Source organism: Arvicola amphibius, chromosome 4 (genome assembly GCF_903992535.2).
Source record: "Arvicola amphibius chromosome 4, mArvAmp1.2, whole genome shotgun sequence".
In the NCBI taxonomy this organism is placed as follows: Eukaryota; Metazoa; Chordata; class Mammalia; order Rodentia; family Cricetidae; genus Arvicola; species Arvicola amphibius.
The window spans coordinates 49,670,068-49,685,203 of record NC_052050.1 but is presented as its reverse complement, the minus strand read 5'-3'; positions in this window follow the sequence as shown (position 1 = coordinate 49,685,203).

Sequence of the window (15,136 nt, the reverse complement as noted above, 5' to 3'; positions counted from 1 at the left end):
TTGGTTTTGGTCATGGAGATTTTATTATAGATGTTTAGAAACGGGTTCAAGAGGGAAAGACACACACACACACACACAAATTGAGTTAGACATAAGAGAGCCACATGGCTGCTCCAAGGGACTGCACATGTACTTAGAGACTCCATAGAATAGTTCTATCTGCCCATTGCACAGATAAAGGAATGGTGACCCAGAGGACACGAGCAGTTTGGCAAAGGTTACCCAACAAGTAAATGGTAAAACCAACTCCTGGGACTGGCCACTTGCCTCTGGGGGTGAGGCTGAATCTGACATGTCTATCAGATGCTTAATGTGAGTTCAAGCTATTTGCTGTACATCTGCTCTAACTGAAAAGTCTCCTGTTTCTCAGAGCTGGGCTGACTCCACAGTGGTCATGGGATCACCCTAGAGGTCAGCATGAAGAAAAGTCAAACTCTAGAGATTTCATTCTGACTCAGGTGGATCCACAGGCCGGAAGGAGAAGATGCCAAGCTTTGAGGAAGGAGAATCCACAGGTATCACAACTGGGTCTCCTTAATTGACCCCAGCTGACAAAACCCCAGCTGACAAAACCATGTGAGAATTGGCTCATTTTGTAAGATGAGCACTTCAAAAAATTACCTGGTTTTGTGTCTGGAGAAGGATCCTACAAGAAAGAGCAGGATATTGAACTGTCACTAAACAATGAGACAGTTAAAATGGTCCCTTGGGACATCACTATGAATCTCATAGCTGGTTTCACATGTGTTTCCTCACCAGATCCTCACAGCAGGCCGAGAAGCTAAGCCTATGGTTCCCATTTCACAGATGCGGTGAATATGATGACAGACCCTGAGCCTTTACCATGGCCAAGCCTAGGAGAGTTGCTGATTCTAGTTTAAGGCATTTTGGTTTTCTTTCAATCAGAAAGGCCATGTAAGGCCAGCATAGCCAGATCCTTACCCTTTTAGAACTACAAAATCTAAATCCTCCAAATAAAAGTGATTCTCAACCAGATAATAATAATAGATAATAGATAATCTGTGGGGGCCTGAAAACTTCATGTGTGGCCTCCTAACTATGGGCTGCATCCATCACCCCAGGACCCCCTCTCCTAGCTGTGGGACCTCTCCATCACCCCAGGACCCCCTCTCCTAACTATGGGCCATATCCATCACCCCAGGACACCCTCTCCTAGCTGTGGGACCTCTCCATCACCCCAGGACCCCCTCTCCTAACTATGGGCCATATCCATCACCCCAGGACACCCTCTCCTAGCTGTGGGACCTCTCCATCACCCCAGGACCCCCTCTCCTAACTATGGGCCATATCCATCACCCCAGGACCCCCTCTCCTAACTACGGGCCATATCCATCACCCCAGGACCCCCTCTCCTAACTACGGGCCATATCCATCACCCCGGGACCCCCTCTCCTAACTATGGGCCATATCCATCACCCCAGGACCCCCTCTCCTAGCTGTGGGACCTCTCCATCACCCCAGGACCCCCTCTCCTAGCTGTGGGACCTCTCCATCACCCCAGGACCCCCTCTCCTAACTATGGGCCATATCCATCACCCCGGGATCCCTATCAGGCTGTGGGCCCTAACCATGACACTAAGATCCCACCTCTGCTTTGTTGTCTTGCGATTTGAAGGACGACCTGTCCTTGTTGTCCAGAGATAATTAGTCTGTCGGAGGACCAGCCGGCACATATTCTCAGCACCCAGCGTCCCGTGTTTGAAATTTCAAGGCTCTGAGTCCTGTATGCGATAACACGGACCTACAGATCTGGAAAACAAGGGGCTATTGAGGAGAATACTGATGATGTCAACAAAAAACAACAAATAGTTTATAAGGATGATGATGATGATCATAGTAATGGCAGTAACTAAGAACGTGACTTTGGTCAGTGTTTACTTAAAATAATTCATTTCATGGCTAAAACATCCATATGAAAAGTAGTGTTAATCTTGATTTCCAAATCAGAAAACTGAACTGTAGAGTTGGTAACATAGCAGCGCTTACAGACAGGACTTTGCATAGTAGGATGTCACATTTGGTGTGGGATGCGAAATGTTTAACAAGCAGCTCTCCGTAAGAACAGAAATAAAGGAGGGTGAAGCCAGGCCTCCTTCTAAGTCAGTTGGCAGCCATGCTGCTGAGCCCATGCCCTTACACCTGACCCTGTAGTTCAATTCACTGGGAAAGTTATTAGCTATATTCTTCATTGCTATGATAAATTACCTAACACAAACCACTTGAGGAAGGGTTTGTTTAGATTGAGCGTCTGAGGACATAGGTGATCATGTCAGGGAAGTCATGGCAGTAGGATCAGACTCAGAGTCGCATAGTATTTCTAGTCAGAAAGCAGACAGACACATGTCCTTCCTCAAATGGCTCTCTCCTTTTACACTTTCTAGGACCCCAGTCCCCAGAAAGATGACAACCACAATCAAGATGGAGCACCCTGCATCAGTTAAATATTTCTGGAAACAGCCACAATATCCAAGAGGGAAGTTCACAGTGATTCTGAATCCAGAAACGTAGACAGTGAAGATGACCATGCCGAGCACTGAAAGTTCAACCAGAGAAGGGGCTGACAGGTGTCTGCAGAGAACGCTTCCCCTCCACTCCACACCTGTATCCTCTCCTGTTGAGGATGCCTCTGATGGGGATTCAGATTAAACAGAAACATCTTACCATTCTTTCCATTCTTAAGAAGGCTACCCACAGATCTCTCCACACTCGTTCTCTCCAGTTACACATTGTGACTCTGCTTCTTCCCAGAGGGAGCATTGGCTGCATTGGTCAATGGGAATAGAGGGAGCAGAAGCAGGGAACACGGTTCCTCTGGCTATGGGTACAATAGAGACAGCTCTCCAGGAGACAGACTTCAGTGAATCACTTCGGCTTTATTCTAGAGCTCTAAAGCGGAAGAATTATATGAGATTAAGAATCCTGGGGACAATCCTTAATTTGCATTAAGCGGCACTGTGGTATCATAAGGCTTTGTATGTAGCAGCAGGGTCCTATAGCAGAGTTCCTAGTACAAGTCCTAGTCACCATATGTGCAGCGGGGGAGGCTTCTAGCAAGGATCTGTACCAAGAGCCATGCTAAAGAGCAATCAGGTGTCTAGGCTTGGCGACAGCTTTCATCCAGGCCCAGAGATAGTCTCCAGATATCAGCAGGTAAAGAGCAGAAAATCTCATTGTGGGGAGTCCAGGAGTCCCATGCCTTCAGATAAAAAGCAGAGAGGCCATGATAGGCTGCATCCTTTGATCAGTCACCTAGGCCTCTCAACAATGGGCTACAATGCACTCATCCATATAGACTCTTTCCTGGAAGACATTTCTCCTTCCAAACTAAAGGAACAACCAAATATTCTACACAGTGTTTTTTTTCCTGAAAGTGTTTCTCCTCACTGCTGTCTTCAAGTACATTCCAGAAATAGCACATGGTACTCTCTGCTCTTCACTTTCAGGTTGAGCATGCGTGTCATACAATACCATGTACAACCAGCATGAATATGCTCCTCCTCCTCAATCCACCTTAGGGAAATGATCGTGGAGAACACAGGCTCAGGCTGTGGAGAGGATGTGGCAGGAGTAGACCACTTGGACCACTGCCTCCTGTAACCTACATGAACCTTCAGGGACAGATATATATATATATATATATATATATATATATATATATATATATATATGTATTATATATGTATATGTATATCTGTGGTTGCACATTGACATTTGATGATGGCAGCTTTGTGACCCATGTTATGGGTGTCCAGTTAATTATGGGCCTTGATTAAAAATAATTATAAAAGGTAACAAAAGCATTTTTATCCACTGAAATATATTTATACATATGTATTTAAATATCTCTAACATAGATAAATAGATAGATAGATAGATAGATAGACAGACAGACAGATAGATGGACTGAGTTCACATGGTCATTTAAAGGCTTGTGTTCATGTATCAGAAGACTATGTTCTTAGGATGTCAGTACATCATAAACAGATACACAGACTCAATGTGCTCTATCATAATCCTAGCAGTCACTGTTTTGAAATTGCCAAATGGATCCTAAAGTTCAATGGAGAGTGCAAGGGACTCAGAAGAGGCCTGTGGTAGTTTGAATAGGAATGACTCCATAGGCTCCTATATTTGAATGTTTAGTTTCCAGACAGTGGAACACTTTGGAAGGATTAGAAGAATTAGGAGGTGTGGCCTTGCTAGAGGAAGTGTGTCACTGGACGTGGGCCTTGATGTTTCAAAAGCACATACCAAGTCCACTGTCTCTCTGCCAAGGATCAGGATGTAACTTTCAGCTACTGTTCCAGAGCCATGAGTGCCACCAAACACCAGGATGATGATGAATAGGGAACTACACCTCTGGAACTGGTAGCAAAGACCCAATTACATGCTTTCCTTAAAAAAAAAAAAAAAGTTGCTGTGCTCCTAGTGTCTATGCACAGCAATAAACCAGTGATGAAGAAAAGGCCAAATAATCTTATATGGTGATATTTTGTTTATGATCTAACAAATCAAGCTTGCCTAAAAATCAGAGTGCAGAGCTAGCCACACTAGTTATCCATGGAGGTCAGGCAGTGGTGGCAAGCACCTTTAATCTCAGCACTCAGGAGACAGAGGTAGGCAGATCTCTGTGAGTTCAAGGCCACCCTGGGCTACACGAAATTGATCCATTCTAAAAGAGAAACAGAGCTCACGCAAAGGTGATTCCAGCACTTGGGATCACATACCTAGACTCCCAGCACCAGGGAGGTGGAGACAGGAGTGATACAGCTGAGTGGAGAAAGAAACCTAAGGTGGGAGGAGACGGGAGCTCATTGCCGCCAGCCTGACTCTGTCAGTCTTAAGCAGTCTGAGGACAGAATCATCGATTTGGTCTGAGGATCAGAGAGGTATAAACTCTAGTGGCTGGCCACTCTGCTTCTCTGATTCTTCAGCTTTCACCCCCTGATAGCTGACTCCGAGTTTTTATTATTAAGAACAATTACAATTCAAGCTACATCTGCTGCCTAACTTTTTGGGTATGGATTCATGAGGAAGCTGTTTGCCTAGACAGGCTTTGCAGCAATTGGCATATGCCTGAGCTACACTTGACTGGAGTCACTGCCCCGCCCCCTAGGTTAATCTTTCTTCTCTCCTGGTGGGCTTTCCCTGGACCCCCTTCTCCAGATGCTGCCAAAACTAAGTGGGTGCCTTGAAATATGGTCAAGCTTATAATGTTCTAAGCAGCAGCAATCATCAGCCTCACATCTTCATCATCACCATCAGCAGATTCGGTTAGAAAATCGGGAATTCTTTTTTTTTCTCTATTTAATTTTTTTTTAAAAAATGAAAACAATCTTTTTTCATTTTACATAGTTCCCACTCCCTACCTTCCTCCCATTCCCTTCACTGACACCTTCACCATGTCTCCCCATCTACTCCCCAGAGAGGGTAAGGCACATTACTTTGGGGAACATCCAAGGCCCTCCTTACTATATCTAGGCAGAACAAGATATCCAGCTAAAGAGAATAGGTTCCCAAAAACTAATACATGCAGTAAGAATAAATCCTGGTGCCTCTGCCAGTGGCCCCTCAGTCTGCTCCAGCCATACAATTGTCACCCACATTCAGAGGGAATAGTTTGGGCCTATGCTGTTTCCTTCCCTGTCCAGCTGGAGGTGGTGAGCTCCCATTAGCTCAGATAAACTGTTTCAGTGGTGTTCCCATTATGGTCTTGACCTCTTCGCTCATATTCTCACTCCTTCCACTCTTCAACTGGACTTTAACTCTACCTCTGTGTCCATCAGTTGCTGGATGAGGGTTCTATAGTGATATTTAAGATATTCATCAGTCTGACTTCAGGGAAAGGCACCCTCTCCTCTATTGCTTAGGGTCTTAGCTGGGGTCATTGTGGATTCCTGGGAATTCCCCTAGTGCTAGGTTTCTTGCTAGCCCCTTAATGGCTCCCTCAATCAAAATATCTCTTATCTTGATCTCATCTTTCTCCTTACTCCATCTCAACTATCCCATTCCCTCAAGTTCTCCTCCCTCCTCCCCTTGCCTTCCCCTCGTCTTCCCCTTCTGCCCTCCCTACTCCCCCCACCCCCATGCTCCCAAATGTGTCAGGCAATCTTGTCTATTTCCCCTTTCCAGGTGCATTTATGTACGTTTTTCTTAGTGTTCACCTTGTTACTTAGCTTCTCTAGAATCATGAGCTACAGCCTCAATATCCTTTGCAGGGAAATGCAAATTTAAAATAACTTTGAGATACCTAATCTTGCACCAGTCAGAATATCTCAGATCAAAAACACCAGTGATAGTTTATGCTGGAAAAGATGTGGAGTAAGGGGTAATTTCCTCAATTGCTGGTGAGAATACAAACTTTTACAACCATTCTGGAAATCAGTATGGCAGCTTCTCAGCAAACTGGGAATCAACCTACCTCAGGACCCAGAAATATCACTCTTTGGCATATACCCAAAAGATGTTCAACCATACTACAAGGGCATGTGCTCAGCTATGTTCATAGCAGCATTATTTGTAATAGCCAGAACCTGGAAACAACCTAAATGCCCCTCAACCAAAGAATTGAAAATTATTAAACCAGGGAATTCATAAAGAGAGAGAGAGCTTCTTCCAACATTAAAAAAATGAGAAACACAATTATGATAGAGAAAGTTAGAAATCATAATCTGTATGATATGCAATGCATGATTTAAAAATGGAACAATTAAATGAAAGGATGATCAGCTTAACTGGGACTGACATAATGTTGATTATCATTTTGATAATCCATGTCATTTTTTTCTGATTTTTTATTTTAATCTATTTTTTTAAAAAAACTACTTTTCTCATTTTTTATGCCAAATCCATTTTCCACTTCCTCCCCTCCTCCTGCTCACTCCACCTTCCACCCTTTCCACCCTATACCCCACTCCCCCTCCACTCCTTAGGGAGAGTAAGGCTTCCCATGAGGAGTCAACAAAGTCTAGCACATTAATTTGAGGCAGAACCAAGGACCTGCCCAATATATCTACTCTGGGCAAGGTATCCCTCCAGAGAGAATGGATTCCAAAAAGCCAGAACAAGAAGTAGGGATAAATCCTGGTTTCACTGCCAGTGGCTCCACAGTCTACCCAGCCATCCAGCTATCACCCATATTCAGAGGGCCTAGTTTGGTCCTCTGCTCACTCCCTTGCTGTTAGGCTGGAGTTGGAAAGCTTCCATTAGCTCAGGTAAGCTGTTTCAGTGAGTGTCCCCATCATGACTTCTCTGCTTGTATTCTCACTCCTCCCTCTCTTTAACTGGACTTTGGGAGCTCAGCCCAATGTTCCACTGCGGTTCTCTGCATCTGCTTCCATCAGTTATTGAATATAGGTTCTATGATGACATTTAAGATAGTCATCAATCTGACTCCAGAACAAGGCCAGTTCAGGCACCTTCTCCACTATCACTTAGAGTCTTACCTAGGGTCATCTTTGTGGGTTCCTTGGAAGTTCTCTAGTGCTAGGTTTCTTGCTAGCCCCATAATGGCTCCCTCAGTCAAGATATTTCTCTTTCCTTGTTCTCCTTCTCTGTATTTCCCCCATCTCAACCATACCATTCCTTCTGGTTATACTCCCCCTCCACTTCTCCCCTTCTCCTCCCTTCCACATTTTCTTCTCCCCCAAATTCCATGCTCCCAACTCTCTCCAAAGATTTTGTCTATTTCCCCTTCACAAGGGGATCTATGTATGTTTCTCTTAGGGTTTTCCTTGATACTTAGCTTCTCTGGAGTCGTGGACTAGAGGTTCCTTACCCTTTGCGTTACAGCTGGTATTCACATATGAGTGGGTACATACCATATTCATCTTTCTGGGTCTGGGTTACCTCACTAAGAATGTTTTTCTCTTTTTTACATTTTTAATTGATTTTTATTGAGCTCTACATTTTTCTTTGCTCCCCTCCCTTCCTCTCCTCTGTCCCCTTCAACCCTCCCCCCAAGGTCCCCATGTTCACAATTTACTCAGGAGATCTTGACCATACTCAGTAACAAAGCAAACTTCAATAAATACAAAAAATTTGGAATAACCCCTTGTATCTTATCAGATCTCCATGGCTTAAAGTTAGCATTCAATAACAACACGAATTGGATAAAGTCCATAAACTTATGGAAATTGAACAATGCTCAGCTGAATTACCCTTGGGTCAGAGAAGAAAATTAAAGAAATTAAAGGCTTCAAAAATTAAATGAAAATGAATGCACAACATACCCATACTTATGGGACACTTTGAAAGCAGTGCTAAGAGGAAAGTTCACAGCACTGAGTGTCTCTACACAAACAACCTGGAGAAACAGACATTTCAGAAATCCAGACACTGATCAGGTCATACTTAAAAACACATACTTCACAAAATTGAAACATTTAAAGGAAATGAATTTTTTTTTTCTGGAAAGGTCCCACATACCAAAATTAAATCAAGACCAAATGAACAACTTAAATAGACTTATAACCTCTAAGGAAATAGAAGCAGTCATCAAAAGTTCCCCCCCCCACACACCAAAAAAGGTCTGGCGCCAGATGGCTTCAGTGCAGAATTCTACCAGAATTTCAAAGAAGAACCAATACCAATACTCCTCAAATTGTTCCACACAACAGAAACAGAGGGAACATTGCCAGACTCTTTTTCTAATACTACAGTTACCCTAATACACAAGGTCTGAACTGGTTTTAACCTGTTTGAGCCTATCTCAACCAATTTGATCTGGCTTAAACCGGTCTGAACCAGTCTGAGCCTGTACAAACCGGTCGGAACCAGTCTGAACAGGTTGAAACTGGTTGGAACCGGTCGAAACTGGTCTGAAATGGTTTGAACCAGCTTAAACCAGTTAGAACCGGCTTGAACCGGTCTGAACCTATTTGAACTGGTCGGAACCGGTCTGATCTGGCCAAAACTGGTTTGATCAGGCTAGAACCAGTTTGAACCAGTCTGAACTGGTTTGATCTGGTTTTAACCGGTCTGAACCGGGTTGAACTGGTTTGAGCTGGCCGGAACCGGTTTGATCTGGATCAAACTTGTCTAAACCAGTTCTATCTGGCTTAAAACGGCCTGAACCAGTCTGAGCCTGTTCCAACCAGTCCGAACCGGTCTAAACCGGTCTGAACTGGTTAGAACCGGTCTGAACCAGCTTGATCCGGGTTGAAACCAGTCTGATACGGCTTAAACTAGTCTGAACCAGTCTGAGCCGGTTTTAGCTCATCAGAACCGGCCTGAAATGGCCGGAACCAGTTTGAACCAATCTGAACTGGTGTGAACTGGTCTGAACCGGTCTGATCTGGCTTAAACCGATCTGAACCAGTTTGAACTAGTCGGAGCCGGTTTGAACTGGTCTGATCTGGATTGAACTGGTTTGAACCGGTCTGAACTGGTTAGAACTGGTCTGAACCAGCTTGATCCGGCTTGAACCAGTTTGAACCGGTCTGAACCAGTTTGATCCAGCTAGAACTGGTTTCCGGTCTCCAGGGAAATAGCAAATGTTGTGGCTCAGGGTCATGGAGCTCATGTAAACAGCTCTTAACATCTCCTGGACAATGGGACTCATCAAACAACAACTAACCAAGCTCTCCATTGAACTCAGGTTATCTTGGCCCTTCCTTCTCCCCTTGCCTTTACTTGCCTGCCTGAGCCCTTTTGAGCTGCTTTATGGCAGGCCCTTTCTCCTTAACCATCACCTCCCAGTCCAAACTCCTCCACTGGCAGGGTACCTACCCTACCTCTCCCTTTTAAGGTCCGTTCTCCATTCACATGCTGACAGTTGTCTCCCTGCCACCACACCAGTGGAACCTAATGCCCCTAAACCTGCCCCACTCTCCCCATGAGACAGTTAACTCCTTGGTCTCTTGAACCTCAATGGACAGGACCTCACATGGTAATCCTCACCACACCTTTGGCTGCCAAGCTCTTGGGACACCCATGCTGGTACCATCTCTCCAGGCTCAAGTGGGTGACTACTCAAGACACTTGGTCTGTCCAGCAGACAGGACCTTCCACCCTCCATTTTTCCAGGATGCCAAATAAAGGGCCTACCTGCTCCTCATCCTGGCACACTCATCTTTAGTGATAACATTATTTTTCCTAGACACCTGCCTTCTCATCTCCCCCAAGGAACAGATGCCTGCCATCTCCGGGATGACAGTCCATGGGATGCCTCTCCAGCCACACCTCTTGCTGAACGTGGATACCTACCTCTCCCTTCCCTGTGTCACCCCGTGCTGGCAGGAAATAGCCAGATTTGAGTCTATGCCCTTTTTTTCCAAAGAGAGCCTAAATGTTTGTCATAATTACCACTTCAGTTTTCACCCCTATATCCAAAGAGTCTGGAATGTTAAGTTGGGAGTGTAGGCTGCAGCCCCTTGCATCTATTCCAGCCCTCAGGCCTGGTCTGGACTCCAAATCCCAGCAGGCCAGATCCTGACTCCTCCCTGGGGGTGGGGGGTCAGGACCACTTCCCCAAGGTATTTAAATGAGCCCCCAAAAGAGGAACAAGTGGTCCCTCTTCCTTCCTGGTTCCCCCTCAGGACCACCCGAGAGCACAGAAATCCCATTAAACCTGGATATTTCTTAATCTGGCTTGTTTTGATTTGGCTTGATTGGGAATTTTGCATTGGCAGGGAGCTCACGTTAGGAAATATTCCTAACAAGGACAAGGTCCCCATGTCTGCCGCAGTATGCCTTAGTGCAGTCAGACCAGCACTTATCTTCCCATGACTCAAATAGTTCGGTGGACTCTGTTGTTCCCACTACTCACCCTGCTCTTTTAGGGGGCTCTCTGATGCTTGCTTCCCTGGCCAAGGCTTCTCAGCTAGTAAAAGTAGTTTTGAAAGTGAAAGAGACCCAGCTCCTCCAGGAAGCCAGGCAGGCATCAGAGTCTGCGCAGATGGCAGATGTTCTTCCTCTGAACCCTGTGAGTGAAGGTTGAGCATTGTTCAAATGGTTTCCTGTTGTGAATTCTCTGCAGAAGGCTGGGCTGGAGGAGGAGTCAGGCTTGAGAGCTTCAGCCAGGCCAGCAGAGGCCCCGCCTGCTGAGTGCAGGACTCGGGTCTGCACTTCTTTCATCTAGTAAAGCAGGGTATCCCAGGTTTGCCAACAGGTTCTGATTCAGCAGAATCTCCTGGAGCTCCCAGGTTTGTGCTCTGGATCTCTGGACTCCCTCTCCTCCCTGTAGCCTGCCCAGCCCATGGGCTCTAAATTTCAGGAAGTGGTTCTTAGGCATAAACCCTGTGTATTTTTTATTTTGACTCCTGAAGTTTTGTGTTGATGTCTTTGGTGCATTTGGAGTTCAGTGCACTACAGGGTGAGAGCAGAGGAAGGTTCTTTACATGCAGACATCCAGTTTATCAGCACCACGTGTCAGCAAGACTTTCTTTTTACTAGCGAATAAATACTTTAATCACCAATGAGTGTTTTTTGCTCGTCATTACACTTTAAAACAACAGCAGCAACAACAAATCCCCTTATTATTATCGTCTGAAACTTTTTCTATCCAAAACATTGTTATTCAATAGATTGTTTTAAGCTAGGACATATGTGTCAAGTTATTTAAGACATACATTAAGATAATTTCCAGTGGTGTTATTATAGCATGAAAACCCTGCCAGAACACATGATTACCTTAAAACATCACTGCTGGATTTGTATATCCTAGTCTGTTTTGATAAGGTGTGATTCCAAAAGTTTGAAAACTGTACCCTTGCTACATGTTCTTTGTAGACTCATTTCTAATTTGTCTTGAACTGTTTATAACTTAAGAAAAGAAAATAAACAGCAAATAAATTAAATTTCTTGAGTTTAAATAATCTGAAAATATGTTTGAAATAGCAGTTTACTGTATATATTTTCACACTTAGTTTGAATCTGCATCTAGCGTATAGTCTCATTTGCATATACTGAACTATTTGTTGACCACAACTATGGTGTGACTTTTCTGGGGAGATGTAAAATTAACATCTGTCCTAACTTCTGACCTTTCCACTGCCCGAAGACTGACTCGTTAAGTTCATCTCAATGAATAGAAATGAATTTGTTAGGGATTACTCATAGAGCAATGGGAGACCACAGGCATTTGCATGGACCCCTCCCCTGAAGATACCACACCCTCTCTTACCCAGCTCCTTTTACCTTGAGATCTGTCTGTCCCATAAGTGATGGAATCTTTGATTCCTAGTGCAATTTAGTGTGAAAGCAACAGAGGTGACCCCAGGCTAACTACATGTTCATGTGTAGCCAGTCTGCCCAGGCCCTTGTCAGGGGCTCTGCTGCAGGGCAAGCACTGCCGTGCTGGAAACGCTCACTTGTTTCACTGTAATCATGCATGTTGGGAGCCTCAGACAGTCTTGCCGCAAGATGGAGGCAATGAGGATTCAGAGGTCTGTGTCATTCACCAGCTGTGTCTAGACCAAGCATGGCTGCCGTAACTGGAAGGAACCACTGCACACGTGTTAAAGTAAATCCTTCATGGCCATGGATTGTAATGCAACCAAGAACCTGTGGCAGCTTCTGCCACTAGAGCTATGGACAAGAGTATAGGATCAAGGGCTCACATGGTGACAAAGAGTGATAAAGAAATCGTTGATGGACGTCTAGGATTTGGTGATCTCGTCAATATGGCGTCACAGTTTAAAGTTACACCAGAAGAAGAAGGATACAAAATTACATTTAGTCATGTCGGGTCTAACGGTTCATTTTCTGGACTGGACCTCCTTGAAAGACTTCACTGTCTGTATTTTTTCCAGAGGCCATGGTATTGGTGGTCTGTTGCGGGAGCTCCTTCTGCTCCTTCAGCCAATAGCCGCTGAGAAACCAGCCCATTGGGGCGTGGTCTCTCTTTTTAAAAATGCGGCCACTTCCCTCTGCTCGCTCTCTGGCTTCCGGCTCCGCTTCTGACCACTAGGCTCCCTTCCTGATTGCGCAGAGGGCTGTTGTCTGGGACAGTGATCTGTAAGTTTTTTCCCCTTTAAATAAATAACCATTCTATTAATCATAATTCCAAACTGGTGTGGGATTGTTTGTGATTTACACCATCATCTGGCGCCCAACGTTTGGTTTTAGGACCCCTCCTTTCCCCGCTCGGCTGCCTGCAGCCAGCTGTAGAAGGAAGCGGCGGGGCTGCGTCCCGCCACCCGGCCACCGGCTAGCTTTACACCCGAAATAATTACACGGAAACTGTATTCTTTTAAAACACTGCCTGGCCCATAGTTTCAGCCTCTTATTGGCTAATTCTCACATCTTCCTTTAACCCATATTTAGTAATGTGTGTAGCACCACGAGGTGTGGCTTACCAGGAGAGATCTTAACCTGCGTCCATCTCGGAGAGGAGAAGCATGGAGACTCCTTATGGGGACTGCCTGAAGCGTCTCCCCTCTCTTTCCCAGAATTCTGTTCTGTCTACTCCACCTACCTAATTTTCTGTCTCTTAAAGGGCCAAGGCAGTTTTCTTTATTAATAATGAAAGTAACACATAGACACTCCTCCATCAGTGGTCAGTGTTGCTGCCCCAGGCTATGATGAAACCTGAGGTCAATGCAGATATCTGTGGTCTAAGCTGCCACCTGAAGCAGTTTTGATGTCTATGGTCCACGCTGTGGATGTAGGCCATGTTTGGGTCATTGATCCCACTGCAGCCAGTGGTTGTTTTGACATCTGAGGCCCATGTTACCACTGAGGGCCATGTGGGCGTGCGTTGTCATTGCCACTGTCAGAAGCCATGTTGAGATCCATGGGCCCTGGGCCTGCTGAGAGCCATGTTGATGTGAGTGTTCTTTGAGGTCTCCTGGGGTCATGTGGATGTCTGTTGTCTATGCTGTTACCAGAGGCCATGTTGATGTCCTTGGGCCTGGCTGTCACTATGGTCCATAGTGGTGTTCATGGCCCATGTTACCCCAGGGGCCATGTTGATGTCCTTGGGCCTGGTTGTCACTGCAGTCCATAGTGGTGTTCATGGCCCATGTTACCCCAGGGGCCATGTTGATGTCCTTGGGCCTGGCTGTCACTATGGTCCATAGTGGTGTTCATGGCCCATGTTACCCCAGGGACCATGCTGACAACTTTGGCCTGTGCTGCTGATAAAGAATGTGATGGTGTTTGTGCTCTGTGCTTCAGCAGAGGGCCATCCTGTTGTCTGTTGTCTGCACTCCCACAGGAGATCAAGAGGAAGTTCTTGGAAAGCACTGAGTCCGTAGACCAGGTGGATGTTCGTAGTCAGTGCTATTTCCAGAAACCAAGTCGTAGCCCATGATTCATGATCCCACCGACTGTAAAGGGCAAGGAAGCTACTTTCACAGTGATATTGATTACTGCAGATTCACAGTTTTGAAACAGGGACATAGAGGTTTCTGTGACTCATATTTTTTCCTTTCCTTAATTTTTCTTCCTTCCTCTTTCCTCCCCTTTCTTTCTTTCCTTTCTTTCTTCTTCGTTTTTGGTGGGAGAGGTTGGAAGGGTGGGGCGGATATTCATGCAGGGACTGGGAAGTCAGTGTGATTGGGCTGCATTATGGAAATTCCCAAATAAGCAATACAAATATTATGTTGGAAAAATAAAAAGAAACACATTTGAGGAGTCAAGAGCCAAATATTGTGGTTTTTAATTTGGCAATGTTTCTCCTGGAGGACACAAAATGTTAAATAAAAAATTTTATAATGTAAGAAAGGACAGGCAGGAGAATGCAGCCAGCCCTCCACTCAACAGTGAAGAAGCAGGTGCCCTTTGCTCTCTGTTGTGACTATTGGTATTGGTTCACACTGCCAAAGGCATTTTATTGACAGGGAAGCCACAGCTGGACAATTGACACAAAAAACTTGTCACTAATATATTTTTACAGTAAAAAAAAAAAAAGGTCGTGAATGTACCAGTATGTGATTGAAGCAATCAAACACTTGACCACTGACCAGGTGGCATGTCCTTTGGAGGAGCCAAGTTGAGGACCTCAGGTATGGGGACTGTGTCAGTGTGGATTTGCTGCTGAAGACAGAGTCTGTCCTGTCATAACCTGTTTCTCAGAGCAACGTAACTGCATCAGCAGAAGGCCTGGGTTACCTAGAGTACTCAGTGACCTTGTGTTCCAGCAAGCAGCCAGAAGAAAGGATGTGAACTTCTT